Source organism: Pan paniscus, chromosome 22 (assembly GCF_029289425.2).
Source record: "Pan paniscus chromosome 22, NHGRI_mPanPan1-v2.0_pri, whole genome shotgun sequence".
In the NCBI taxonomy this organism is placed as follows: Eukaryota; Metazoa; Chordata; class Mammalia; order Primates; family Hominidae; genus Pan; species Pan paniscus.
This window is the reverse complement of record NC_073271.2, coordinates 278,782-306,208: the sequence shown is the minus strand read 5'-3', so window position 1 is coordinate 306,208 and position 27,427 is coordinate 278,782. Positions and strand designations below refer to the sequence as shown.

Below are 27,427 nucleotides of genomic sequence, written 5' to 3'. Positions count from 1 at the left end.
TTTCTTCTTTGGGACCTGTGTCTCATCCAAATTAATGTGATAATGTGATATACCTTCCAGTGGAGACTCTAACATAGTTAATTTTTTTAGTCTGTCAGCCGCTTCTTGTTGAAGTTGTCTCACAACCTCCTGAGAAAATATTTTTGTTACTGATTTTATAAATTGTCTTATTATTAAATTATGTTAATAATATTTAACTCTAACATACCTACTTTGAAAATTATCACCACACATATCAATTCACCTTCTTTTAATCACATGTACACATTTGTATTTATTACTGAATTCAGTGAGGGATGCACAATATGTTCTCTTCCTGCCAAGTTGGTATTCTCTTACTTACATAACAGATTCATCCCACCATTCAATCACCTTAGAAGCTCAACTCAACCTCAAAGTTCCTGACATATTCAATCACCTGTTCAAATCCTTCCAACAGATTCCTATCTCAGAATAAAAGTAAAATTCCAATGGCCTTTGAGGTCCTAGGTAAACAGGTCTCTACCTCCCTCTCTGACTTCAAAGCTCCCACAACTCCCTCCTGTAATTACTCCATTCCCACTGTACGTGAAGCCTGCCACCCCTCAGTCTGAAAATAGGGATCTAATGCCTTACTCATAAATCACAGGCAGCTACAAGTATCTTTGTACTGAACAAAATTATATTCCAATGATAGTCATTGAGCCTTGAAATAAAAATTAGGAGCTAATTATTAATATAAATATTCAAAGTAAACTATAAATACCAGTGGGAAGACTAAACCAAATATAGTTTTGCTAAATATTACCACATGTATCCTAAATTATGATTTTATAACAAGTAGGTGCCTTTAAAACATTACATAGTCATAAAAATATGTAATTTGACATATTTTCAGATCTGTTAAATTAATATGATTAATAACAAAGATATACCAACTAAAATACATAAAAAGCTACTTAAAGCAAGGTATTACAAGACACAGCAATACACTTCAGTTCATCTGGGAAATCTAGAATTAAGTGTCAAAGAAAATCAATTAAATTTTAATTTGAAAATACTCATTTCAGGTGTAAACATTTCCATTTATACTTACATTATGGTCTTAACATGTGGCAACATAAAGTCATTAAAATTATTATTTCAGCAGTACAGAACTATCTACCTTAAAATATGACTCTGTGCCTAATAAAATTTCATAGGTGACACAATGTCTTTTCTCAAAGTAAATCATCTCTCACCTCTACCTTTTATTTCCTAGAAATGAGGCACGTTTCTAAGCTGGTATAGTAAACACGGTTTTCCTTTTTTTTATTAAAATAGCTTTGTTGAAATATAATTTACATACTATAGAATGTATCTGTTTTAACTTAAAGTTAAAAGATTTTTTAGTCCATTTACTGAGTTGTGCAGCCATCTCTACAATCCAAATTTACAGCATTTCCATCACTGCAAGATCCCTCAGGCCCATTAGCAGTCACTACCAGCTTTCAGCCCCAGCCCTTTGCAAACATTAGTCTACTTTTTGTCCCTATACGTTTATCTTTTCTGGATGCTTCATGTAAATGGAATTATACAGTATGGTAAACACACTTTTTATCCATTGATTTTTATATTCAACTAAGTTCAACACGTATCCAGAGCCAGATGTTTAAATATTCTTTCTAAAAGTTTGAAAATATTTATCTTCCTTGATACTTACTACTCCTTCTGCTTTCTCTCATATTGAAAGAGACTTTCTTTTAAATGATCACATTCATTCATTAGCTTCTTATTTTTCTCTTCTAGCATGAGGTCTTTCTTTCCACTCTCAATAAAGCCTCTTTGGATATTAGTTACTATCTCTTTATGATCCTCTTTCTGATGAACATCATCTAGTTGCTGTTCAATGCACGGATTTTCATGTTGGAGTTGACATATCCTCTCTTCTACACAGCTCCACTTTCCAGTGGAATTATTCACTTTAGCTTCTGCATTTTCATACATCTCTTTCATTTCCTTTATTTGCTGCTGTGTTTGGCTTAGGTCGTTTGGAGAGTTTCTAAAGCCAATGACTTTTTTCTGAGAGTATCTCTTTTCTTACGGAACTTATCTTTTAAGGTATTGAATTTAATTTGCATCTTAGAAAGTTGTTCAGTAAGAAACTCATTCTTATCTTCTACTTCGGAAATATCAGAACTCATTTTTACTTGTATGGAAACATTTTGTGTTCACTCTAATGCAAGTTTTAGGTTTCTTTCTGTTTTCACACTTTCACTGTGTTTACTTATAGCAGCAGTCAGTCTAGACTGATGATTCAATTTCAGCTTCCAGTCTTTTGTTGCTTTCTTCTTCCTTCAACAGTTCGGAATTGAGCCTTGTATTCTCAGCTTTGAGATCATTAAGCTCTTGTTGATACCGGAATGCTGTTTTTGTTGTCAATTCCTCATTGAGTTTTATATAATTTTCAAGGGCAGCATTTGTTTTTTTCACAATTTTAACGTCCTTAAGATATTTATTTTCTTTTTCCAGGTTGTCATTTTTCATTGTGCATATTTCCTGTCTGAGTATAGCAATATCTGTCTTCAAAATGCAATTTTCATCCATCAGATCTTTCATTTCTTCGTGACTATGAAAATCCTAAATAAAACAAAAGAAAGTTTTAGCTAGTACTCAATAAAATAACATATCATGATTACCTCTGAAGTTAAAGAATAACCTGCACATCCATATACTAAAAAGGTTACTGTAAGTGGATATCCAACTGGAGAAAATGTTGAAACAAGACTTTGAACCTTATAGAACATAAGTTCCAAAAAGTTCAGAAATTTATTTAAAGTCAATGAATTTATAAAAGTAAACACACACACACACACACGCACACCAGGGAATTTTTAAGAATTTCAAAATTGGAAAAGCCTTTCCCTGAATTACAACAAACTCAAAAGCATAAATTAAAGCATTAACAAATTTGACTAAATTAAAATATATCAAAAAATTGCATTTACACTTTGATATCTAACCCATACACCACCCTGTAGTAAGAACCTTACTTCACACGTATTTGGACAGATAAAATTTCCCAGAGTTACTACAGTTCTGTTTCGCTGATAACATTCTATTTCAATTTGACTCTTTTAACACTTTTATAGTCAGTTGTAAGAATTACATTTACTAAATCATAAATCTAGACATTATACTAGTCACTCCTATATACATTCATTGATGAACTCATCAAGTTACCACAATTTTGAAAAAGAAATGTTAAAAATATAAGCAAGCTACAGGATTTTCCCCAGGACTTCTGACTCTACTTCTAGTTCTCTGACAGATCACAGTTACTTCTGTGGTGTAAATGTATCAATAAGAAAGAAAACTTTTATTTCAAAACACCAATGGTAAATAAGATAAAATTTATAGAGCTCTTCTTAGAATATCATGAGATTATTTGTGATTGCAATAATTTGTTTCCTCTTTATAGTATTAGGTACAGTAATCAATATGAAATAGCGGGAAGTACAAGGAACAATTTTACTGGGAAAAAATCTTTATCAATAGGTTATCACTAAGTATATATTATGGCATATTATTGTTTTCAAAAGCTCTTTGTAATAAAATAATATCCTATGTGGATGCCAAGATTTATAATAAATATCAATAATTGTACCTGTAAGTGTCATCATTCATTTTTTGAAAATGAGATAACATTTCTGGTTTGTTTTAGACCAAAATATTATATATTAAATCAAGAGGATATTATAAGTAACATTGATAAAATAAAGTTTAAAATATAGAATTTTTACCAAAGATTGATTTATCTGATTTGGAGTATTTCTTGTAGTCTTCAGTTTCATCTCTAGTGATTGAACAGTTGGTTCAAGTTGTTTTGCTTCAACTACTTTCTTATATTGTTTCTCTTTCCTTTCTTATTCTTCTCTATTTTTTTGTACAGCATATTAACATTTGTTTTTTCTTCACTTCCTTGTCTTAAGATGCATCTGCAGATAAAGACATTTATCTTAAAATTCATTTTGTTAAAAAACAAAGAGATCATCCTGTGATCTACCTCTGCAGATGCTCTTTATCATCCTAATAAAATTTCTATGTTCTGGATTATTTTTCCTTTGTAGTTCTCAGATATTTAATTTCTCACTTCAACATCTTCAAACGAATGTATATACTTGAAAAGTAGTAAGGAAAGAATATTCTGCTAAAGTTTTTGTTACTAGTCACTCTAGTATGTATTATAAAGAAGGATACTGGAAATAATTCAGTATAGTTAGAAGTTCAAAATTACCTTTTCAAATCACACAGTCATAATTACTCCCCGATTAGAAAAGATCATTTACAATCAACTAAATTTTTAAAGTTACTATTTATTGACAAGCGTATAAGTTCACTAGAAATAAAGTTTCATCTCTATGAAATATTGTAGGTGTCTCTCCAAATGATTTACAAAGTAAGATGTCTCTCACACAAACTATATCTGCAGATGATTGTCATCTTAAACTAGGCTAAAGAGTCTAACATCTGTCACCCCACACTTTTTATAATTCTTAATACTTCCAATTCACCTTCTTATTTCATATATTTTATATATTTATTAAGCTATTGTTCATTATGCGTAATATATAATTAATGCCCTTAATAAGTGTGTGTATGTTTACACAAGTTATGTTTTCCTGTGAAATCTAGTCCCAGAAGTGGAGTTGTTGAGTTAAAGGGATGTCAGGTTATTTGAAATTTTGATACACAGCACTAAGTTACCCTTCAGAAATAATTTACCAATTTCATATACCAACAGTGTATGAGAATGCCTTTTTCCTCACATTTTCAATGGTAGTAATTACTTTTTCAATATCATCATGACTTTACAAAATATATCTTATTTTATGTTAATTTGCATTTTTCTGATTACCAGGCAGGGCTAAATATCCCTGGTAAAACTATAAAACTTGTTAATCATAAGGAACATTTGTCAAATTTTGAATTAGTTTATAGCACAATGACAATTATCTGCTGAGAAATACTGCTATAGGTGGCCAGGCACGGTGGCTCACTCCTGTAAACCCAGCACTTTGGGAGGCCGAGGCGGGCAGAACACCTGAGGTCAGGAGTTCGAGACAAGCCTGGATAACATGGTGAAACCTCATTTCTACTAAAAATACAAAAAATTAGCTGGGCATGGTGGCACATGTCTGTAATCTCAGCTACTAGGGAGGCTGAGTCAGGAGAATCACTTGAACCCGTATGCATAGGTTGCAGTGAGGTGAGAACACACCGTTGCACTCCAGCTTGGGCAACAAGAGAGAAACTCCATCTCAGAAAAAAACAAACAAACAAAAAACAAACAAAAACACACTGCTGTAGGCTTACTTACCTATCATGCTCTTCCTTCAGTTTCTTGGGAAATTGCTGAGGATACGTTTTCCCAACCTTTCTTTGTTTGGTTAATCTGTCAGCAGCAGAAGATGTACTATGACATACATTTTCTGATAGTTATATTTTTTCACTTTTGTTTGTATTATTTCCTTCTTTGACCTTTAATAAAAGTAATATGAATAATAATTATTATTTTATTCAATAAAAAAACGTTTTCCCTGATTTTTTCACTTGATTCAAGTTAACTATCACCATTTTAATAATAAAAGTATTTTGTGCTTACTTTAATTTTATCATTATACATAATAATTATAAGATACTTATCATTTTATCATTGAAATTTTTGTCAAGTCTGCTCATTTCTGTTTGAGTGAATGGAATAATTTTCCAAAATTTCAAAAAGGACTCTTCTCCATTTTGTGCTTTTATTCGCATCCACTCTTTGCTATCTGATATAAATGTTTATGCTATCTGACTGGCAGAAACAGAGAAATAAAAAGACACAGCCATAATATATATCTTCTGTCATTGCCACCTGGATTTTACATGAAATAGCCAGATTAAGAGGATGTGACCTTGTAGGCCTTCAGGAAGAGTAAAGAAGTTTTCCCTTTTCTGCACTGAGCTATTCTTTTCCCCACTGCCTTTTATCTCTTTTTTTTTTTTTTTTTGGATCCTGGGATATCAAAAAAGTGAAAGTTCTCCCTGAACTATGGGAACCAATATTTGCCACAACACAAGAAGCAGAGTGAAACTGCTGAGTTTCTAGTGCAGAATTCTGGAAAATGAGATGCTTCCCAGATTTCACATTCAATTACCACAAACATTTATAGGTGGAAAACATACAGTACAGTTATCTACTTTAGCCCCATTATCTACTGAAAATGGGAGTCAAACCAACCAAGACATGTGAAATGTTTCATCCAGAGCTCTTGAGGTGGCATTCCCTAGCATTTCACGGCACCAAATAACATGATACAATTCCATATTGCTGAATGACATAAATTACCAGATAAATTTATCAAATTAGTCAGATATATTAAAAGTCTAACTTGAGCAAAGCAATTTAACACCTCAGAGGGTGGAAAAAGGCCTCATCTGCTTTTACTTTGAAAGAAGAAAATCTCTAGATTTTTGTCTATCTTTAGAGCACAATGTACAGAATTCAACTTTCTACTAAAGAGTCAAAGGCTAAATTTTTAGCTAAGAAATTATGCTTCTTTCTTATATGATAAAAATCATACATGCCAAAACTTACCATACTTTATTAAACAACATAATGGAAGGTCTGATTCAACAGAAATATTGGAGTGGTGATTTTTTAAAATATGTGGAAGTATATATTTGTTTTCAAAATATTGGAAATAACCATGATGGAACTATAAATTCAAACAGTTTGAGCTAAGCAGATAAACTGGCGTGCATGAAAACACATTAAACAGACTCATTTGGCTGGGAATATTCATTGCAACTCTCAAGGCTAGATGTGTTTTTGTGGCTCATCTCAGTCATTGCTTCCCTCCCATTGTATTCCCATTCTATCATTAAATAAATGTAATTTATCTCTAAATGAATACAGAAAAAAGAATCTAGAATCTAAAGCTTATTTCTTTAGCAATTTCTTTATGTTGATCTGGTTCAGAAGGTCACATGGTATATGGCTGAATTAGCTTCCCAGCTCATAGGCCACTTGGAAGACTGAGAGTGAGACTTAGGTTGATTAATGAAGAAACATTATGAGAACATTCTCCAGAACCGTTGTTTAGATAGCAGGACTAATCTACTTTGACACATAATTACACATTTAGAAAACCCCGCTGTAACTGTACACATGAGATTTTCTTGAATAGAAAATTTGCCTAAATCAAATAATTGATAAAGAGAAAAAAGAAGCAGCAAGTGAACCTCTGTCTTTTTGAAGTTGGACTTTCTCTTTCTCCAAAGCCAGGAACTCTACTTGTAACATGCCTACCTCATTCTTTTTACTATTATTATACTTTAAGTTCTGGTACATGTGCACAATGTGCAGGTTTGTTACATATGTATACATGTGCTATGTTAGTGACCTTGGAATATCTTGCTGTAAGTCTTCTAGCTATATTTTTGATGTTCTCTCACTATGTGGCAAAGAATAACCCGCATTTTATAATTCAACATTCATGCTTTTGTAGTTATTAACACTGGGATTGTCATACAGCGGCTTCTGGAATAAGCACTGTGTTGGTTTTCTGTTTTTATAAGTATCTGTAGCAGCAGAAATACTGTGACTTTCTATCTGAATCATATGCTTCATTTCTTTGGAGTGGGTAAACCACAAATCAAAGAGACTTTCTGGATCTCTAGACTGAGACCAATGCCTAATGTCTAATTTCCAATTAGTGGTATTTGGGTTTATATATTTTTCCATTTGCATGTCAAACTCTTAATCATTTTTCATTTCAATCATAATTACTGGGTTCCTTACTTTTTCAGTTTCTATATCATAACAAAAATTTCCATCATCTGTGTTAGAAACAAGCTGTGTGTCTGGTTTGTTATCATTTTTATAGTCTGATTTATTTTATTTTAAATGAAGCTTAGAAGATGACTGGTAAGTGTATTTCAGGGACCTGGAGTGTGAATGGAATAAAAAGACATTTGACATGGGCTTCCTCTGTTCAGGCGCTGCCTGGACTGCCACAGAGCTAGACCCTCCAGATACATTTTTCTCCTCACAATCAGGGACACGATTCATCAGACTAGAGGGCACTCCTTTTTTGTTCATCCCTCTTTAGAGTTACCATGTAGGAGCTCTTCCTCAGGGCAAGCAGTAATTTTGGGGTTTTCAGCAATTTTACCAATATTCAGCTTGAACTTGTTTGTAATGAATTTTAAAGAAAGTCATGAATATATAGATTGATTCCCTTTATCACTGTTCTTACCCAGTTCTGGTTCTTGAGACTTTTTTTGGGGGGGGGGGGGCAGGTGCAAAATGGAAAACAAATTTGCTTGTTTTGTTTCTCAGATGTCTTTTCTGTCAGAGTGCATGTTTTAAAATTAGCCTTAATCAAGTATAAACAAAGAAATATTAGAAAATATTTAAAATTTAACTGTGAAACTTAATCTATGTGTTGCTACTCTTAAATTATGGGATTGTAACTAAAAAGTGAAAAATAATTTGCCTTGGCTTAACATAGGACAGAAACATGAACCAGCAAGCTGAACTCTCAGTGTCTGTTTGGACTAAACTTAATGCATTTGTGTAAAATCTACCAGAAATGAATTCAAAGATGATAGGTAGTATTATAAAAGCTTCCTCTCTTACGAAGACTTTACCTCAGCATACCAGAAAGAGTGAGCCCCTACAGTGCATGTTTATTTCTGAAGATTAACTAGAGCACTAGGCAAACACTAAATTATTAAGAGCTAAACTGAACACCAATAAGAAAGAGAAGCAAAATTTTAAATTCTAATTCAAATGATATACTATGATAGTGTTATGTATCTAGATAGAATTTCTGCTTATATCCACTTCTAATATATTTTAAGTTCCGGTAGTGATAGGGTTTGGATTTTTTAAATTTTAGTAATGTTTAGTATGTATTTATGTTGAAATAAAGTTATTGTTCACACCCTGACACCAAAGGTCCCATTCTGCACGGTAGGATTCTCTTAATAGGCAACTGCATTGACTTTTATGACCCCATTCACTCCCTGAACACAGACACAGAAGTCAACCGGTGACCACAAAACAGAATAAATCTTTAACCTCGGCACTGGTGACCAGCAATATAAAACTGCAACATTTGAAGCACTGGCAATGATGACTCCTTTAACACTAGTTTAACTCAGTGGCCATTGGTGTTAAACTGTTCATAATTTCTATTCCTCAGTAATATGACCCAATACTTCATGTTACCTTGTGTATTATGAGTAAGGTTATATAAATAAAACAGCAAGATAATTCTGAAAATTTCTTGCCTCAATTCCAAGGGTAAAGACAGCTATGAGTTAATAGAGATACTAAGAATTACAAAAATAACTAATAGTTACTAGAGATAGTAAGAATATCTTAAGTTTCATAACTGGTTAAGATGTTTTAAAAATTAAATATAAAATTATGATCTATTGGATTCTAAAGGTATAGTCTGAAAGGTCATGTCATTTGGACTATGCTTTGTTAGTAAAACAAAAAAAAAACCTAATATTAAACAAGAACTTAAATTTTCATATACCTGTGATTGCTTCTTTTCACTTCTTTCACACCTTTCTTGCTCTTCCTCTAAAGCCACTGATAAGGTTTGTTCTGTAGACAAATTCATTGATTTAGTTCAAATGAACTAAGAAGAGTTAGATAAAGACTATAATCTTTATAAAAATAAATAGAGAATAACATTTCTTTGTATTTTATATTTTGAGAGTTTGAATGAAACAATGTTTACTGAAATATTTACTTCTGTAAGAAATACTTCTAATTATCCAAAACTTCAACAAACCACTTGGGGAGACACCAGATATCACCAGATTCAAGCCATGCAAAATCTCAGGGTCACTTACAAATTGTTCCACCCAACATAAGTCAACAAAACTGTTGGAAACAAAACAGATATTTGAAATACAGTCAAAATATACAATGTAATGCTTTACTATACTTCATAACAGTATCTTTTTAACAAGACATTAATTGAGTTGGCAGTTACTAATAATTTGCAAAATTATTGTTCTTTATACCTCAATTAGTGTGCACCCCATTTTTTACATCACAAATGTTTTCCCCTGCTATTCTGAAAAATTTATTTTCTTATTTTAAGACTCAGAAAGTAGGCTGGGCATAATAGCTCACATCTGTAATCCCAGCACTTTGGAAGGCCAAAATGGGAGAATTGCTCAAGGCCAAGAGTTTAAGACCAGCCTAGGAACCATAGGTAACCTTGACTCTACAAAAAATTAGACAGGTATGGTGGTATGTTCCTGTTGTCCCCTCTACTCAAGAAGCTTAGATGAGAAGATCCCTCGAGCCCAGGAGTCTGAGGTTTCAGTGAGTCTCAATCATGCCATTGCACTCCAATCCTGGGTGATAGAGTAAGAACTTGTCTCCAAAAAGAGGGAAAAAAAAAAGGCTCAGAATGCTATGTGAAATCTTCCTTGATTCTAGCTATCTTTCTCCACACACACAGGTGTCTGCTTCGTTGGGGTCCCTTAGTACCTTGTCAATTTTTCTAGTGTCACTTTACCACCTGACCTGCACATCATGTCTTTACATGTTGACCCCCTTTGCTGCTAGACTGTAGAGGACAATCTTTTGAATCATCTTTGTATAAACAGTCTTAATTTTGCTAAATAATTACTTAGTGAGTTACTGCTAAGTGTTAGGCACTGGGGAATAAGGAAGGAAAATAGAAGCTGTCAGGGATGGCTTTCCTAAAGATCATCCATGAGCTGAGACTTAGAGAGTGAGGTTAGCCAGATTAAGCGAGGCAGAGGGCAGGAAAGGGTGAGTACATGCCAGGCAGCAACAAGAGAGGAAGAGAAGCCTCCAAGAGAGTATGTATTTCTCTGCAGAAGAGGAATGGTGAGGGGGCCATTACCAGCAGCTCAGTAATTCCAGAGAAAAAGGCAGATGGGGAAAGGGATACAGATGGAGATTTGGGCAGAAATCAGTTTCCTTTTCTTTTCTTTTTTGGGACAAGGTTATACTCTGTCTCCCAGACTGGAGGGCAGTGGCATGATCTCAGCTCACTGCAACCCGGCCTCCCAGGTTCAAGTAATTCTCCTGCCTCAGCCTCCTGAGTAGCTGAGATTACAGGAGCGTGCCACTACCACCTTGCTAATTTTTGTATTTTATTAGAGATGGGGTTTCACCTTGTTGGCCAGGCTGGTCTTGAACTCCTGACCTCAAATGATCCACTTGCCTCAGCCTCCCAAAGTGCTGGGATCACAGACATGAGCCACCATGCCCAACCCAGAAGTCAGTTTCTGAAATCCTTATATAAACCTTTAAGATGCTTGGACATTAGGTATTCAGGAGTGGTTCACGGATCTATTTGCATTAGGGATAATTCACTCTAAATACTGTGAGGAGCATAAAATTCTGAGGCATATAAATCAATGAACAAAGATAAAATGTAAGGCAATGTTGCAAAGATGATGCAGGCCTGAGGAGATGTTTTCAGAAATATTTAGGATATAGGTATCAGTGGCCATTATAAGAATGAATTTCTATTGAATAAATAAATGTATATATCTGGGTCCCTGGAGAAATACACTCTGCTCATTACTTTACAAATTTTATCAAATGAGAAGTAAAATAATATACATAAACTCTTTCAGTTACTTGTACTTACTTTACCCTTTTTCTGTTTCAGTTTTACTGTGCCAAGGAAATGCATTTGGGTTTTGTGGTGGTTGTTGTGGTTGTGGTTGTTTTTGTTTTTTGAGATGGAATTTCACTCTTCCTGCCCAGTCTGAAGTGCAGTGGTGTGATCTCAGCTCATGGCAACCTCTGCCTCCTGGGTTCAAGCAATTCTCCTGCCTCAGCCTCCCAAGTAGCTGGAATTACAGGCATGTGCCACCATGAACAGCTAATTTTGTGTTTTTAGTAGAGATGGGTTTCTCCATGTTGGTCAGGCTGGTCTCAAACTCCCAACCTCAGGTTATCTGCCCGCCTCAGCCTCCCAAAGTGCTGGGATTACAGGCACTAGCCACCACACCCAGCAACATATAGGGATTTTGTTTTAAAAGTTCTGTTTCCTGGATCTACCAAGCTCATGAGAAAATAGAGCAAACAAGTCATTTGCATAGGTAAGAAACTTTGGATTTATAGCTTGTCCTCACTACTCTAGAAGATTATCATCATGTTTTGCAAAGCAAAATGTTAAACACAGACATAAGGGGAAAAAGAAATTAAAACTGTAGGGGTGGCTGAAAAAATATTGCATAATTTATTACTGTTGACCTCATCATATGACTGATTAAGGGCACTGAATTTAACTTGGATGTGAAGTAGACCTCATATTAGCTGCAGTTAATCAGTAGACCAGGCGTCCTAGCAGAATTAAATTTGATGCTCCTGTGTTATCTTTAAATGACACAGCTTTTCTGAAAACCCTTACTCATAGTGCGTGATTATCCATTAAGAAAAGGTGATGGAATATGTGAATATAGCTGAGGAGACACCACAAGGCAAATGCTCAGTGGTTCCCATTAATATTGGGAAAATCAACACTATAAAACAATAATACAAATTGTAATAAGGTGTAAAAGTTCTTTCTTCACTGAAGCAGTACCATGTTGTCCTCTACCCCACAAATGCACTACTCCCCCGTGTTCTAATGTATTTTAAAAGTCCTGTAATTGCTATTAACTCAGACAAGTTTACTTAACTTGTTCTAAGCTTCTGGTATTTACTACAGTTTACTTTCAATCACTCAACCATCTCTGTTATATATGTTGTTTTCCATGAGAAATTTGTTTATTAGTAATTAAGATTCTTCAGGGATAAGAAAATATTTGAATAACTAAGTTTGTGCATAAACACATTAAGGTCAAATACCCATGACATTATTGTGTGTTTCTGTGTACTAGAGACAAAAACTTCACAAAAATTTTTAATGAATATACGTTAAATTAAAAACTGCTTTCATTAAACTGAGATAATCTTCCCTCAATGCATGAATACCTTCAGAATTCACATAGACCAAAGAATTGTATAAAATATAATAGCCTTAAAAATCTTATTTGTAGCTGGCACAGTGGCTCCCACCTGTAATCCCAGCACATTGGCAAGCCGAGGTGGGCAGATCACCTGAGGTCAGGAGTTCAAGAGCAGCCTGGCCAACCTGGTGAAACCTCATCTCTACTAAAAATAGAAAAATTAGCAGGGTATGGTAGCACGTGCATGTAGTATCAGCTACTCAAGGGGCTGAGGCAGGAGAATTGCTTGAACCCGAGAGGCAGAGGTGGTAATGAGCCAAGACTGAGCCACTGCACTCCAGCCTTGGTGACAGAGCAAGACTCTGTCTCAAAAACACAAACAAACAAAAAACCTAATTGTTCCCATATAAGTCTATGTTCATACAAGATCTCAAGAGTACACAACACCGTGAGACAGGACAGACATATATTTTAAAAGTTATATTCCTGGTTTCTGTAAAAATAAAATAGTTGAATTTAAGCTTTCAAGACAAGTCAACGAAAAGAGCAAAAAATGCAAAAGTGAAACTCGAAAGGTCATTTTCCCATCAAGGGCTCATGATCACTGGACATTCACAAACTATACTGTTCAAAACATTAGATCTGAATTTTGATCCGAGTATCCCTTTAGTAGCAGTTTCATTCAAGGATGTCCAAGAGGTAAAATAAGACAATATCATTTGCTATTTTCAGTTTTCTTTTCTGAGAACAGCCCAGCATTCTTCTTCAGAGAAATGAATTGTCCTAACTTCATAGGCTAAAGTCTCATGAGTCATAGTTCTAAGGGCATTAATAAAATATGGTGGTGCATGCTTGTATTCTGAACTTTTCAGGTTTAAACTCTCATATAGTAAATGCTAATAGGTACAAACCAATTGAAGAAAAGCCTTCTTAATCTGACATTATTTTTCTTTTTATTTCTTCATTTATCAGCAACAGGAGAGTCTAACTAAATGTGGTAAAGTGGTATGAGGGAATACAATGAACAGTGTAAAATGAATTAAACCAGAGATAATCACACCAATGTGGGTACGAGTGGAAAATATAATACAAAACACACCAAAGAAAGTGGCAGAAAGGTATATAAAGTGTATAACCACTCACATACCATTTTAGGACACAAAAAATTCTGCATATTATTTCTGAGCATCACAATGTAGTTAAAGATTTCAAAAGGGCATTGAAATGAAAAACAACCAACTTATGATGTTGGTAGCCTCTATGCAATCATGTTTTGAAAACTTTAACACCAAAAAGGCTCAAAATCACCATTTTAAAAGACTGTGTCTACCAGTCATAAATGAATCATTACTTTCGTCATTTGTAATAGTCAAAGATGCCACAAGTGCACGCATACACACGTCTATATATACACCTACACACACAGTCTTGCTCATTAGAACATCTGATAGGCTTCAGATCATCAGTGTAATAACACTAGCAGCAAGCCTCTGAAGTTAAAACAGAAACTGACACTTTAATAAGTAAAGCTTTCCTCTAGGTAAAGATCGGAACTCCAACTAGCACTTAACTCACTGGAAATATATTAAGAGTCTCAAAATTCACTGCTTTGAATCCCTGACAAGTATAAAAATTTTATACTGTAAACTTCATGCTATTCAAAACATTAAAACAGAAACATCTGACTTAAAGCTTACATTTTTAAAATCTTTTTTATGCTTCTAAATTTGTTTTTATTCAAATATGGATACCAACAATAACATTTATGTCAATGCCTTCTATTCAATATTGAACAAATAGAATTAGGAATAAGAATAATATGAGTACATCCAATCATTGAATGTACTTTATTTCCAGTATTCCATTAAATGTACCTGCTCTCAATGTCTGTACATTCTTTCTTTGTACTGCTCCTTTCACAGCAGGATCTTCCACTTCAGTGCTAGGCTGGATGGGTTTTAAAAGAAAACGATTCATAAATCATATATATTTTATACAACATGGAGTTTGTGATTCAAAAATATACATAATTAATTACCTTCAAGGAAGGATGTTTTGCAGGAGGCCCTACAGAGCAAAGGGGATATGTCATCAATTATATGTAAGTATGACAGGGCCAACCAAACATTCATGCAGTGTTACTGTCGAGCTGAATTCTCAGGCCTGGCTATAAAAATAATTACTTAAGGTTTTGAGGGTTCTTCTTGGCTTCTACTTTTCATTGCCTAGGACAGCAACATGACAGAAACACAATGAGGAAAATAGGAATATAGGATTCCCAAAATGCACAGTTTACATTTCAGTAGTGAGATTATGTTTCAAATGCCTATACTTAAAATAGAAAAGCATTGATATAACCGTGAACACGTGGACTGATGAGGAGAAAAGGGACCATTAAACAGAGGGGTAAATCAAACCTGAGAGAATCAATGTCAAAGCTGATGGTGAATGTACAGAGAATTTTAACTCCACACACCAGAGGCATTGCTGCCAGCACAGCACAAATAAATTCCCCTTGTCTTGTCACTGAGGAAATACGCAGTTGGGATGACAGTTCAGGTGAATGTGTGATTCACCTCTCATCAAAGAAAGGGTTCTACATTGATCAGCTAGAATACACACTTATGAAATAACAGCTAATCAAACTACTCATTTTTCCCATGATCACATGGGCTACTGCAGCACCTACATTTCTCCTATCCCCTCATTTGGCCTTGAATTAGAGCTCCTTGATCCACACATGCAAGGTGGTCCATAAAACACATCAAATAAACCATGTCAAATAAGCTTCTGATATCAAAATATTTATCAAAAAAGAAAACATTGAATGACCACAGACTTGCTGGATATTAATACATATTTATATTTCAAAATCAGTGCAGTATTTATTGAAAATGATAATTTTGGTTTTCATGGAATGAATTTTATGATTACTTCTAAAATTAACTAAGTTTGGTATATTATCTTACACTGTAAAGGAATTTTATAAAACAGCTATCATATCAAAGAACTGGCTGTCTCAAAAAAATTTCGCCAAAACATCTATATGCAACTTAATCATATCTTATTCACTCATGTCAGTGAAACTTCTCTCCCTGAGGCCTGACAGTTATCAAGTGAAATGAGCTGCTGTGGTTTACCCCAACTCTAGCACTCCCTCCTGTCTCCAGTACTCTCCACAGCAATAACCTCTTTTGTGAGACTGGGCATATGCTGAAGAAACTGGAAGTGAGTTGTCTCAAGTTTACTTGGCTTTAACTCCCAAGACCCCAGCAAATGTCTTTCTTTCCTCCTTTTGTGTCCTTTCGCCATCCCTCTTCCTTTGAAAAAATGATTATCAGACTGTCATCCTGATGCTTCCCTTCCTAACTGCTTTTTATGGATGATTGTGACCACTTTTTTCATCTGTATTCAGCAGTAGTATACACCTGTAATCTCTCTTTTTTCATCTCATTTTCCTTCCCCTGTGGCTAGAATCATGCTCAGAAATAAAAGGAAATTAAAGCTTTCCCTGGATTCTGTTATTTTTTAAATTGCTCTCCAGTGGTTCTTTTTCCAGATTTCTCTAAAGGAAGGCTATTCCCTTGCTATTCAGAGCTGTGTCCAAGGACCAGCACAAACATCACCTGAGTGCTCATGAGAAATGCAGACTCCAATACCTGCTGAGTCAGCATGTGCACTTTCCAGAAGCTCCTCAACGAATTCATGACAATTTGAATGCCCTGTTCTACACTGGTGTGCTTCCATATTGGTTTACCCTAATTGGCCTTTTTGGCCTAGCCTCAACTTCTTTCCTATTATGTCCCTGAATTTAATAGTACGTTATAAGCCATAATGTTTCTAATGAACTTTTAATCAGGCAAAGTTTCTCTAATTAATTTCTTCCCAATAAATCACCCAACACTATTCTTTTCAATTATGTTAATATGATACTATCCTATGAAGTTACAACATTTTCTATAAAAGCAAATTATAGCCATACATGGCTGACCATTTACGGTGATGTTCATCTATGGTAGATAAAATACAGGTCTGCATGGTAAAGTACCTCAATCCTTAATGCCTCCCCAGTAGCGAGAATGACAGCAAGAGAAGGAAAATGTTACTGTAATTATATGACACATTTTGGTACTGGAAGCTCACTTTATCTTCCTTCCTATTTCTAACACCCTGTTCTTCCTTCTTCTACAGATCAATTTGACTTTACGACCCTCCATTACATACATCCACTTTTTTTTTATTTATTCCATGTACACTCTGCCCTCCTCATTCTTTCTTTCTCTTTTATTCATTTCCTCTTCCCTCTCTCCTGACTTGCCTCAGGTCTTAGGGTATGTTAAAATGGAACTCATAACTCAGCTCCTTTAGTGGTACTTCCAATAGAATCAACTGCTGACCCTTGGTTAGAGACACCACTTATCACCATTTCATTTCTCTTTTACTTATGATACAGTTAATAGGACATTTTCTTTAGCTATTAAACTCTATTAGTGCTCATATTTTAAAAGAAACATTCCATCAATGCCTTTTTTTTTTTTTGAGATGGAGTCTCACTCTGTCACCCAGGCTGGAGTGCAGTGGCACGATCTCCGCTCACTGCAAGCTCCACCTCCCAGGTTCACACCATCCTCCTGCCTCAGCCTCCCGAGTTACTGGGACTACAGGCACCCGCCACCATGCCCGGCTAATTTTTCGTGTTTTTAGTAGAGATGGGGTTTCACCATGTTAGCCAGGATGGTCTTGATCTCCTGACCTCATTACCCGCCCACCTCGAGCTCCCAAAGTGCTGGAATTACAGGCGTGAGCCACCGCGCCTGGTCTCCATCAAATGACTTTTTAAATAAAATACGGTTCTCACCTTTTCCTTTTCCATTGACTATTCTGTTTCCTTTTTCATGAGAAGGTCCACGTAAAAGCTCTGACACTTTCTCGGGGACACACAGCTAAGGTAATATCAAGAATTAGTTTCCATTTAAAATTATAATGAGTTGCATCAAGAGTTTCTTATCAATCCCTTTTTATGAAACTGGGTCTCACTCTGTCAACCCAGGGCTAGAATGCAGGGGCCTGATTATGGCTCACTGTGGTCTCAAACTCCTGACCTCAAGCAATCTTCCCACCTCAACTTCCTGAATAGCTGGAACTACAGGTGCATACCATCATGTCATGCTAATGTTTTTATTGTTATCTTTGTAGAGACAAGGCCTCATTATACCTCCCAGGCTGGTCTCAAGCTCCTGGGCTCAAGCAAATCTTCCACTTCTGCCTCCCAAAATGTTGAGATAAGCAGTGTGCACCACCACACCCAGCCCTAATCAATTTCTTTAAATCAATCTCAATGTTGCCCAGGCATGGTGGCTCACACCTGTAATCTCAGCACTTTGCAAGGCCAAGGTGGGTGGATTGCTTGAGTTCAGGAGTTGGAGACCAGCCTGGGCAACATAATGAGAACACATCTCTACACAAAAAATACCAAAAGGAGTCAGGCATGATGGTGTGTGCCTGTAGTCCCAGCTGCTTGGGAAGCTGATGTGGGAGAATCACTTGAGCCTGAGAGGTGGATACAGCAGTGAGCCAAGATCATGCCACTACACTGCAGCATGGACAACAGAGCAAGACCCTGCCTCCCCAAAAATTTCAATTTAACATGTGAGAACAAAGAGAGATACAAACAAAAAACAAGCCTAATTTGTCAATGAAGTATGAGCTTAAGCCAAGAAAGAAAACGAAAACCATGAAGTACAATAAAGTACATGGGGAAATAGATCTATAACAGAGCCTTCAGTCTTTCATAACTCTGATAATACTAATTAATATTTATGCTGCAATTAGTTTTTTGTAAGTACTTCTGTGATAGTGTTTCTTACTATAAGACATTCAATTAGCTAAATATGGTCATCTACCATTACCTGAAAGAACATTATTATAACAGAGAGAAAACTGGAACTTTCCATCAACTTTCCACCCAGAAAAAGAATTGGTCACCAGAATTCTAAAGAGTAATGTATGGCAGACACATGAAAAAATGCTCATCATCACTGGCCATCAGAGAAATGCAAATCGAAACCACTATGAGATATCATTTCACACCAGTTAGAATGGCAATCATTAAAAAGTCAGGAAACAACAGGTGCTGGAGAGGATGTGGAGAAATAGGAACACTTTTACACTGTTGGTGGGACTGTAAACTAGTTCAACCGTTGTGGAAGACAGTGTGGAGATTCCTCAAGGATCAAGAATTAGAAATACCATTTGATCCAGCCATCCCATTACTGGATATATATATGCAAAGGATTATAAATCATGCTGCTATAAAGACACATGCACATGTATGTTTATTGTGGCACTATTCACAATAGCAAAGACTTGGAACCAACCCATATGCCCATCAATGATAGACTGGATTAAGAAAATGTGGCACTTACACACCACGGAATACTATGCAGCATAAAAAATGATGAGTTCATGTCCTTTGTAGGGACATGGATGAAGCTGGAAACCATCATTCTGAGCAAACTGTTGCAAGGACAGAAAACCAAACACCACATGTTCTCACTCATAGGTGGGAACTGAACAATGAGAACACTTGGACACAGGATGGGGAACATCACACACCAGGGCCTGTCATGGGGTGGGGGGAGAGGGGAGGAATAGCATTAGGAGATATACCTAATATAAATGACGAGTTAATGGGTGCAGCACACCAACATGGCACATGTATACATATTTAACAAACCTGCACGTTGTGCACATGTACCCTAGAACTTAAAGTATAATAATAATAATAAAGAGTAATGTATGGCTTGAAATGGTATATTTAATGGAACATGAGTTGGTTCTAATAAAAAGCTTAAGAAATGTTAATCTAAAATCTCAATGTTAAGATTCCAGTTGAATCATACTAGAAAATATATTGTAACCCTCTTTGCTACCGATGACCTATTTCTATTTTATTTCCTTTTTAATTATGGCATAATTTCTCAACATAACATGTCAAAACTTATACACCCTTAAATATTAAAAAATAATACAATGTAAGCAATATTTTAAATACAATATTTAATGATTAGATACATTAGGTTTATTATATTACTTATAACATTCCATTACATAAAAATTCATTTGTTTATTTATTCAGATTAAACAACTATTAAGGCTGAATATCTCATGTCTGTAACCCCAGCACTTTGAGAGGCTGAGGCGAGCAGAACACTTGAGCCCAACAGTTAAAGAAGAGCCTGGACAACAAGGCAAAACCCTATCTCTACAAAACTCAGCCCAGCATGGTGACACAGCTCTATGGTGACATAGCTCTATTGTTTCAACTACTTGGATGGCTCAGGTGTGAGGATCACCTGAGCCTAGGAAATGGAGATCGGAGTGAGCCAAGATCTCACCAGTGCCCTCCAGCCTGGGTGACAAAGTGAAACCCCATCTCAAAAAACAACAAGTAAAATGCTTCTTACATGTAAGACTGTATTCTAGGTACTCCAGGATACACACAAATATGTTTACTGACCTCCAGTAGCTTATGGTATGCAGGAGCTTCCAATGATTATTTAAAAAACTAAATAGAAAACCTTCTGACATTCAAACTTTCAGAATATGATATAAGGACTTTGAGTGGTTATTTTATTTTATTTTATTTTTTAAGATGTAGTCTTGCTCTGTCACCCAGCCTACAGTGCAATGGTGCGATCTTGGCTCACTGCAATCTTTGCCTCCTGGGTTCAAGCGATTCTTCTGCCTTGGCCTCCTGAGCAACTGGGATTACAGGCATGCACTATCATGCCTGGATAATTTTTGTGCTTTTTTTTTTTTTTTAGAGACAGGTTTTCACCATGTTGGCCAGGCTGATCTTGAACTCCTGACCTCAGGTGATCTACCCACCTCGGCCTCCAAAAGTGCTGGGATTACAGGTGTGAGCCACCACGCCTGGCCAAGTAAATATTTTAAATATACTACAATGACAAAATTATGATGATAAAGACTTACCATATTGGTATTAAGAGTCTCTGCTTCTAGAACTGGTTATTTGCAGGAAAATACATGTTATTCAATTAGATGAAGTGTTTTATATAAACTCTTCATGGACAACTCATAAATCACATAAAAATCCCTTTGCAATACAAATCTTGAGAACATAAATTTAAATTTCTACATTTCCACAGCTTATATTTTTAAATCAGATACAATGTTGCCCAGGCTGTTCTCAAACTCCTGTGTTCAAGCAATCTTACTGTCTCAAACTCCCAAGTAGTGGGTACTACAGATGTACACCACCAAACTCAGCTATTTCTCTACAATTTTTAATACTTTTTAAGTCTCACTACAGAACCAATAATATAAGTAGAGAAACAATCTCTCCTAAAAACTATATGACACCAAAATGATAAGTTTCCAAGAACAAAAGCTATATGCTATGTGCTGAATATTTCTGCCACTAAAAATTACCAGGAGGATTCCATGATTACTGCAAACAATTTGATCCACTGAAGATTTATACAGGAATAAATATTAAGAAAGTCACACTCATATGATTTAAAAGTCAAAGTATTAGTATTTATCCAAATAAACTTTAACCAAATTTCATATTTCCTCTATTGGAGAAAGCATTTCCTAATGTGATTTTCCTGTGACTACTTATTTTCCAGTTCATTTATTTTTCAGCTCCCACCTTGTCACAGTACTTACCAATCTTTATTAGTTACCAAAGTTAAACACATTTTTTGAATCAACTAGCCATGTGTACGTTTTTCTCTGACCAGCTTTCCATTACCACCATAAAACAATGATAGGTAAACCACTGCTAAATTTGAAAAGTAAATACTATGCAAAACTACACTCAGAGTGAGAAGATTAATTTTACAAGAGACCACTTTACCTTAGTAGCAACACTCAAGTCTTCATCATCCAACGTAGGCAATGAATCCACACACAGTTCATGGAAAATGCTTGAGAGCAAAAATACACAATGAAAATGAGAAAGTTGATTTCTTTACAATTTTTTTAACTGCCAGTTTATATCCAGCTTCCCCCTCAAATAAAGGAAAACATAATCTGGGAAAGGTCAGTGATCTATATATTAAATTATGATTCTTGATATAATTAAAATATGTCCTCTGTTCTAAAAATAGATTTTAGTTACCTATTTCTACCTCTACCTGTCTAAATCTATCAAATATTCAATGAAAACTAACCTTGAGGTTTATAACAAATAGTGACAGCCAATATATTGGCAGAGCCTGACAATAATGTGCCCTCAAAAATTATCTATCCTGAAGCTGAACTTAAAATTCGATTCATGGATGACATAAATTTTGTTCCCTAAACTGGAATAAAACTGATGACCTAAAACAAGGTAGAAAGATCCACTGTCTCTTTTCCGTGATCTGTCTCTGGATAAAAGACTAATCTACATCACTTCAAAATGGTAGTCTTGATTCCTCAGCATGGATCCAACTTAGGAAGGTCCTATTGCTTTCCTTTACCCTAAATTGGTACAGGAAAGCCCCCACAATATTTGAAATGTATGAAAGCTAAATGTACAGAAGTCAAATAGCAAAGGTGTATGTTCTTATTGAGAATACTTTTCCCAGAAAGATTAAAATATTAACAATTATAAAATCCCATTATTTTCACTCTATAGGTCCTACCTTATTCAGGTCTACATGAACTAGCAAGCCCTTAAAAATTTTCATAGGCACTCAGACACCCAAGGAGAGAGACTGCCAGAAAAGAAACAGAGTCATGATAGTTGTACCTCTATTTCCCTAGGTACTATCTAAGTATATTTCTTCCTATGGACACCCACTTCCAGATTCTACTTCTGCAGGGTTCCACAGAAGTCTCCAATCTTCAAATCTTCAGTGTATGAAAGCACAGATTCCTGAAAGAATGGCCTCAAATGACCAGGAGTAGGAGCTCTCTATATCCCTGCTCCTGAAAAACAAGCTAACTGGAGTCTCCATCACCTGCCACCAGCTATACACACTACCAACTACCCAACTGAACTCCATGACTGATTTGCCAGCTAATCATGCCCCTGACCCAGCCCACATGGACATGGGAAGGACATCAGTGAACTGTGAAAAGAGGCAGAGGTGAGGAGACACCTGCCCTGTGCCACACATCTATGTAATTCCGCAATTTCCAGCCCCTTAGTACTCCAGGGGCTCTAAGCCACTCCTTTGTAAGTCAGGATGGAAGTAGATGACACCACATTTCTATCTGCTCTGGACATTCTTCCCAGTGTCTCAAAATGTTTTGGCATCTTTCAGTAAAAATCTTCAAGTTTGTCAGTCCTTGATTAAAAAAAAAAGCAGCAAAATTTTTAGAGCTCCCTTGAACCTTCTATTTTAATGTGCCTTTGTAGATAATTCCCAACATCTTGTGTCCTTCATTTTTATAATTTATCTTTATCAAACTTGTCATAAACCCCAATACTTTGATCTCTTGTAGAAGAGTCCGTACTCCTATCCAATCCAGTGTTGTTTATCTTCAAACTTGGACTTCCCCTGCTCATTCCATTCTTATCTACTTCCATTGGGTTCACCAGCTAATTCCATTCTCATTCTATCCACAGACTCACTCCCGTTTGTATTATTAAAACACACGCCAATAGGACATAAAAAGAAGCAAGAGTACTGGGCTTTACTATGAGTTCAAATCTCATTTCTTCCAATTCCTATGTCTAAAAAAAAAAAGCTTCCTAATCTCTTTGAGCCTCACATTCTCTATCTAGAGAATCACTTGACCAGAATGTTCAACGCAGATAAAAATACTAGAAGGTATTTTAATTCATTCCAAGATTCCTTAAAATTCTGTAATTCTATGTCTTCTTGATTCTGTCTATAGAAAAACTTGGAATACATAGGCAGCAGAGTTTGAAAAAATAATAGAACAAAAGAAACACCAAGAAAAACAGAGAAGAAAGTTTTAAAAAATGAAGACAAGATTATATAAAAGTCATGGAAAAAGCAACAAGACTAAACAATGTATTATGGAAGTAAGCAGAAATACTTGCCTAAATGGAAAACCAAACTGGGAAGTCAAATAATTTGTCTCTAAGACTTGCCTAAACTTGCTTTGGTAAAACTTACAGTCCTATGGCCCAAGCTAAGTCAGATCTGCCCTAGAGCCTTTGAAGGTAAAAATAAGATACTGGTTACCACTGAAATCGTCAAATTTATTAGGACTAACCACATTCTAACAATAAACTTAAATGAGAGTTCAAGGTATTTAAACTCTCATTAATTTAGAAGTTAATCAAATTAATGAATCCGATTGATCTGATTGAGACCTATACTTTGATCCAAGGGCTGCACAGATATCTATCAATCTATGCTGAGGAGCAAGAGAAAGGACTTGGAAGGCAGGCAGGCTGATGGTCAAACTGTAGGCCAGCTACTTTGTTAACTATGGGATCATGAGGCAATTAATCAGCTCTAATTCATAGTTGTTTATTTAAGAGTAGGTTATAGGAACACAGATGTTATGATGGCTTTATGAGATGATAAATGCATAGAATATATTAGCATGTCTAGCCCAGAATACAACACTCAACAGATATTAGTTTCTTCCGTCTGTATTTTCTTAGTTAACATAATTTTTTAAATCTATGAAATCTTACCTGAGTGCAGATTCATCAGAAATTCCAACATCTATTAAAGAAAAAGGTAAAATGCATTTTAAATCAATAATAAATGTACAGAATATTAAAATCATAAGAATGCACAGTGATGCATGCCTCTAATCCAAACTACTTGGGAGGATGAGGCAGGAGGATCACTTGAGGAGCCCAGAAGTTTGAGACCAGCTTGGGAAACATAGTAAGACTCTACCTTCATAAAAAAAATTGTGCACACTTGTGTGTATGCTTTAGATCCTGTTTTTTTTTTTTTTTGTTGCTGTTGTTGTTGTTTTGGTTTGGTTTGTTTTTTAAAGCATAAGACTGACGCTTTGTTACAAAGCATTCCTTTGGGAGCATGCCTGGGACCTTATTAGAATTAACATTCATTATATGTATTGGTAGGTAATTAATGCACTAAGAACTCTTCCCTCTGTATTTATTAGATGCAAAGAAGAATAAATTTATTAAAATTTGGTATCTACAAGTGAACTGCAGTATACAAGTCATCCTAGCCAAAGCCTATGAGATTGAGTAAAAATGGTATTGTTAGCAGAACAGGTGTGATGAGCCAACAGTGTCAAAGAGCATGATTTCTGGACCAAAATATGAGGGGCCATTACAACAGAGTATACACTAGTACCCCTTATCCACTATATGCGCAGAAAGACATACTTGACACGTTTTTCTCTGCTGTCACACCACAGCAACAATCATCAAAAAAGAAGGCTTCTGTGACCAAATGTGTGGAGAGTTTTTCCCCACCAACAAACAAGCAATCATTCCTGCTGATGACACAATTCAATTCTCACACCCTATCTACAGATAACATCAGATTTAATTTAATTTATAAATTAAACTTTGTCATAGATATGTATGTATAGGGAAAAACAGCTTGTGATTCAGTACTATTCATGGTTTCATGCATGCACTGGGGGTCTTGGAATGTATCTCCCACAGTTAAGGTGTAGTTACTGCACTTATTTTGTTATAACACAACACAGCCTCTCTAGCTCTTCAGTTCAAACTGTTTAGTTTAGAATAAAACATGCTATCACCAGAAACCAACAAAACATAGGAATCAGACCAGAAACAGGAATCCTTGCAAAGACTTTCCAGCCACCAGTGGAGAAGATCTCAAGAGAGATCAGTGTGTTACTCTGGCTAATACTCTTCTGGGTAAGGTGCTCGGTGGTTTCCTTAGTTGTAGCTATTTGCTCTGGCCTACGTATAACACGGCCCAAATTCACCTGCCATTTTACCTCCCACAGAAAGAACCACTGGAAAGATCACTCCTTTAAGAGCTTATCCACATTCAGAGAGAAGCTGAATAAACACTGGGGAGGTATGGCAGGCTGCCGGGCAATATTATCTGATGTGAAAAAATATATAGAAAGAAAACTATCAACGCCCTTTTACTACCAGAATGTTCTAATGCTTGCCCATCTCCCTAGTAGGAGAAAAAATTTTTTTCACCTCGCATAAAGCAAAACTCCCTTGTCATCTCTCATGACAGAATCTAGTTGTAGGTGAGTCGTGTCATCATAATACAGGCTGTTGTCAACCTCATCCCTCAAAGGAAGAGGATCAGTGAGGAACTTATGTATTTACCTAATAGCATTCACTGCCTGGTCTTATTTCCAACCGAAGGTAAGTATGAAAGACTTTGTGATTCCAGTTTTATAAAGCACAACCCTTTGCACTTGTCCCCTTCCATTGCTAAAGAGTCTATCTGGACCCACCTCACAGAGCAAGATGCTCCAGGTTGTGCTGTGTAGTACGGCATGGTGTCCTTTTCCTCAACCCTTTCTATTATGTGCCACATGTCTATACAAATCATGTTTTCTAAGTATGTAAATCATATCTCATCAGAATACATCATTCTTTACAAAGATAAAGAAGCAAAAGAAAAACAAAAGGACAAAGAACATCTTAAATGACTACATTCAACTGCCATGGAGCTTTAATTTTTTAACTGCTCAAAAAGATATCCACTCTTCTTATTCCAACTATATGACTCTTCTGAAAAAAGTAAAACTATGAAGACAGAGTAAACATCAATGGTTGTCACGAGTTGCTAGGGAGAAAGGGAGAGATGAACAGGCATAGCACAGAGAATTTTTAGGGCGGTGAAACTGTTCTGTTGATAATATTACAGTAATAGATACACATCATGTCATTATACGTTTGTCCAAATTCACAGAATGTACAGCATCAAGAGTGAGGCCTGATGTAAACTATGAACTTCAAGTGATTATAATGTGTCAATGTAAGTTCATCAGTTGTAACAAATGGACCACTCTCTGGTGGAAAATACTAATAATGGGGGAGGCTATGCTTGTGTGGGAGGCATGGGATATATGAGAAATCTCTGTACCTTCCTCTCAATTTTGCTGTGAACCTAAAACTACTCTAAGAAATAAGGTTATTGATTTAAAAAAAAATATTCAGCTGGGCTCAGTGGCTCATGCCTGTAATCTCAGCACTTTGGGAGGCAAAGGTGGGTGGATCACCTGAGGTCAGGAGTTCAAGACCAGCCTGGCCAACATGGCAAAATCTCATCTCTAATAAAAATACAAAAATTAGCTGGGCATGGCAGCTGGCACCTGTAATTTCAGCTACCCAGGAGGCTGAGGCAGGAGAATCGCTTGAGCCTAGAAAGCAGAGGTTGCAGTTAACCAAGATCACACCACTGCACTGCAGCCTGGGAGACAGAGTGAGATTCTGTCTCAAAAAACAAAAAAGATATTCACTGTCTATGCATCCCAGGATCTCCAGAACAACAATTAAAATAAATAAATAAAAAAGATGGCTGGGGGCAGTGGC

The 27,427-nt window shown here is 35.8% G+C and overlaps 1 pseudogene; it reads right to left on the bottom strand.

Annotated features, from left to right (window-relative positions):
* Window positions 1-1,630: 1,630 nt before the first annotated feature.
* LOC134729718 (putative ankyrin repeat domain-containing protein 20A2) lies at window positions 1,631-25,157 on the bottom strand (annotated as a pseudogene).
* Window positions 25,158-27,427: the final 2,270 nt, after the last annotated feature.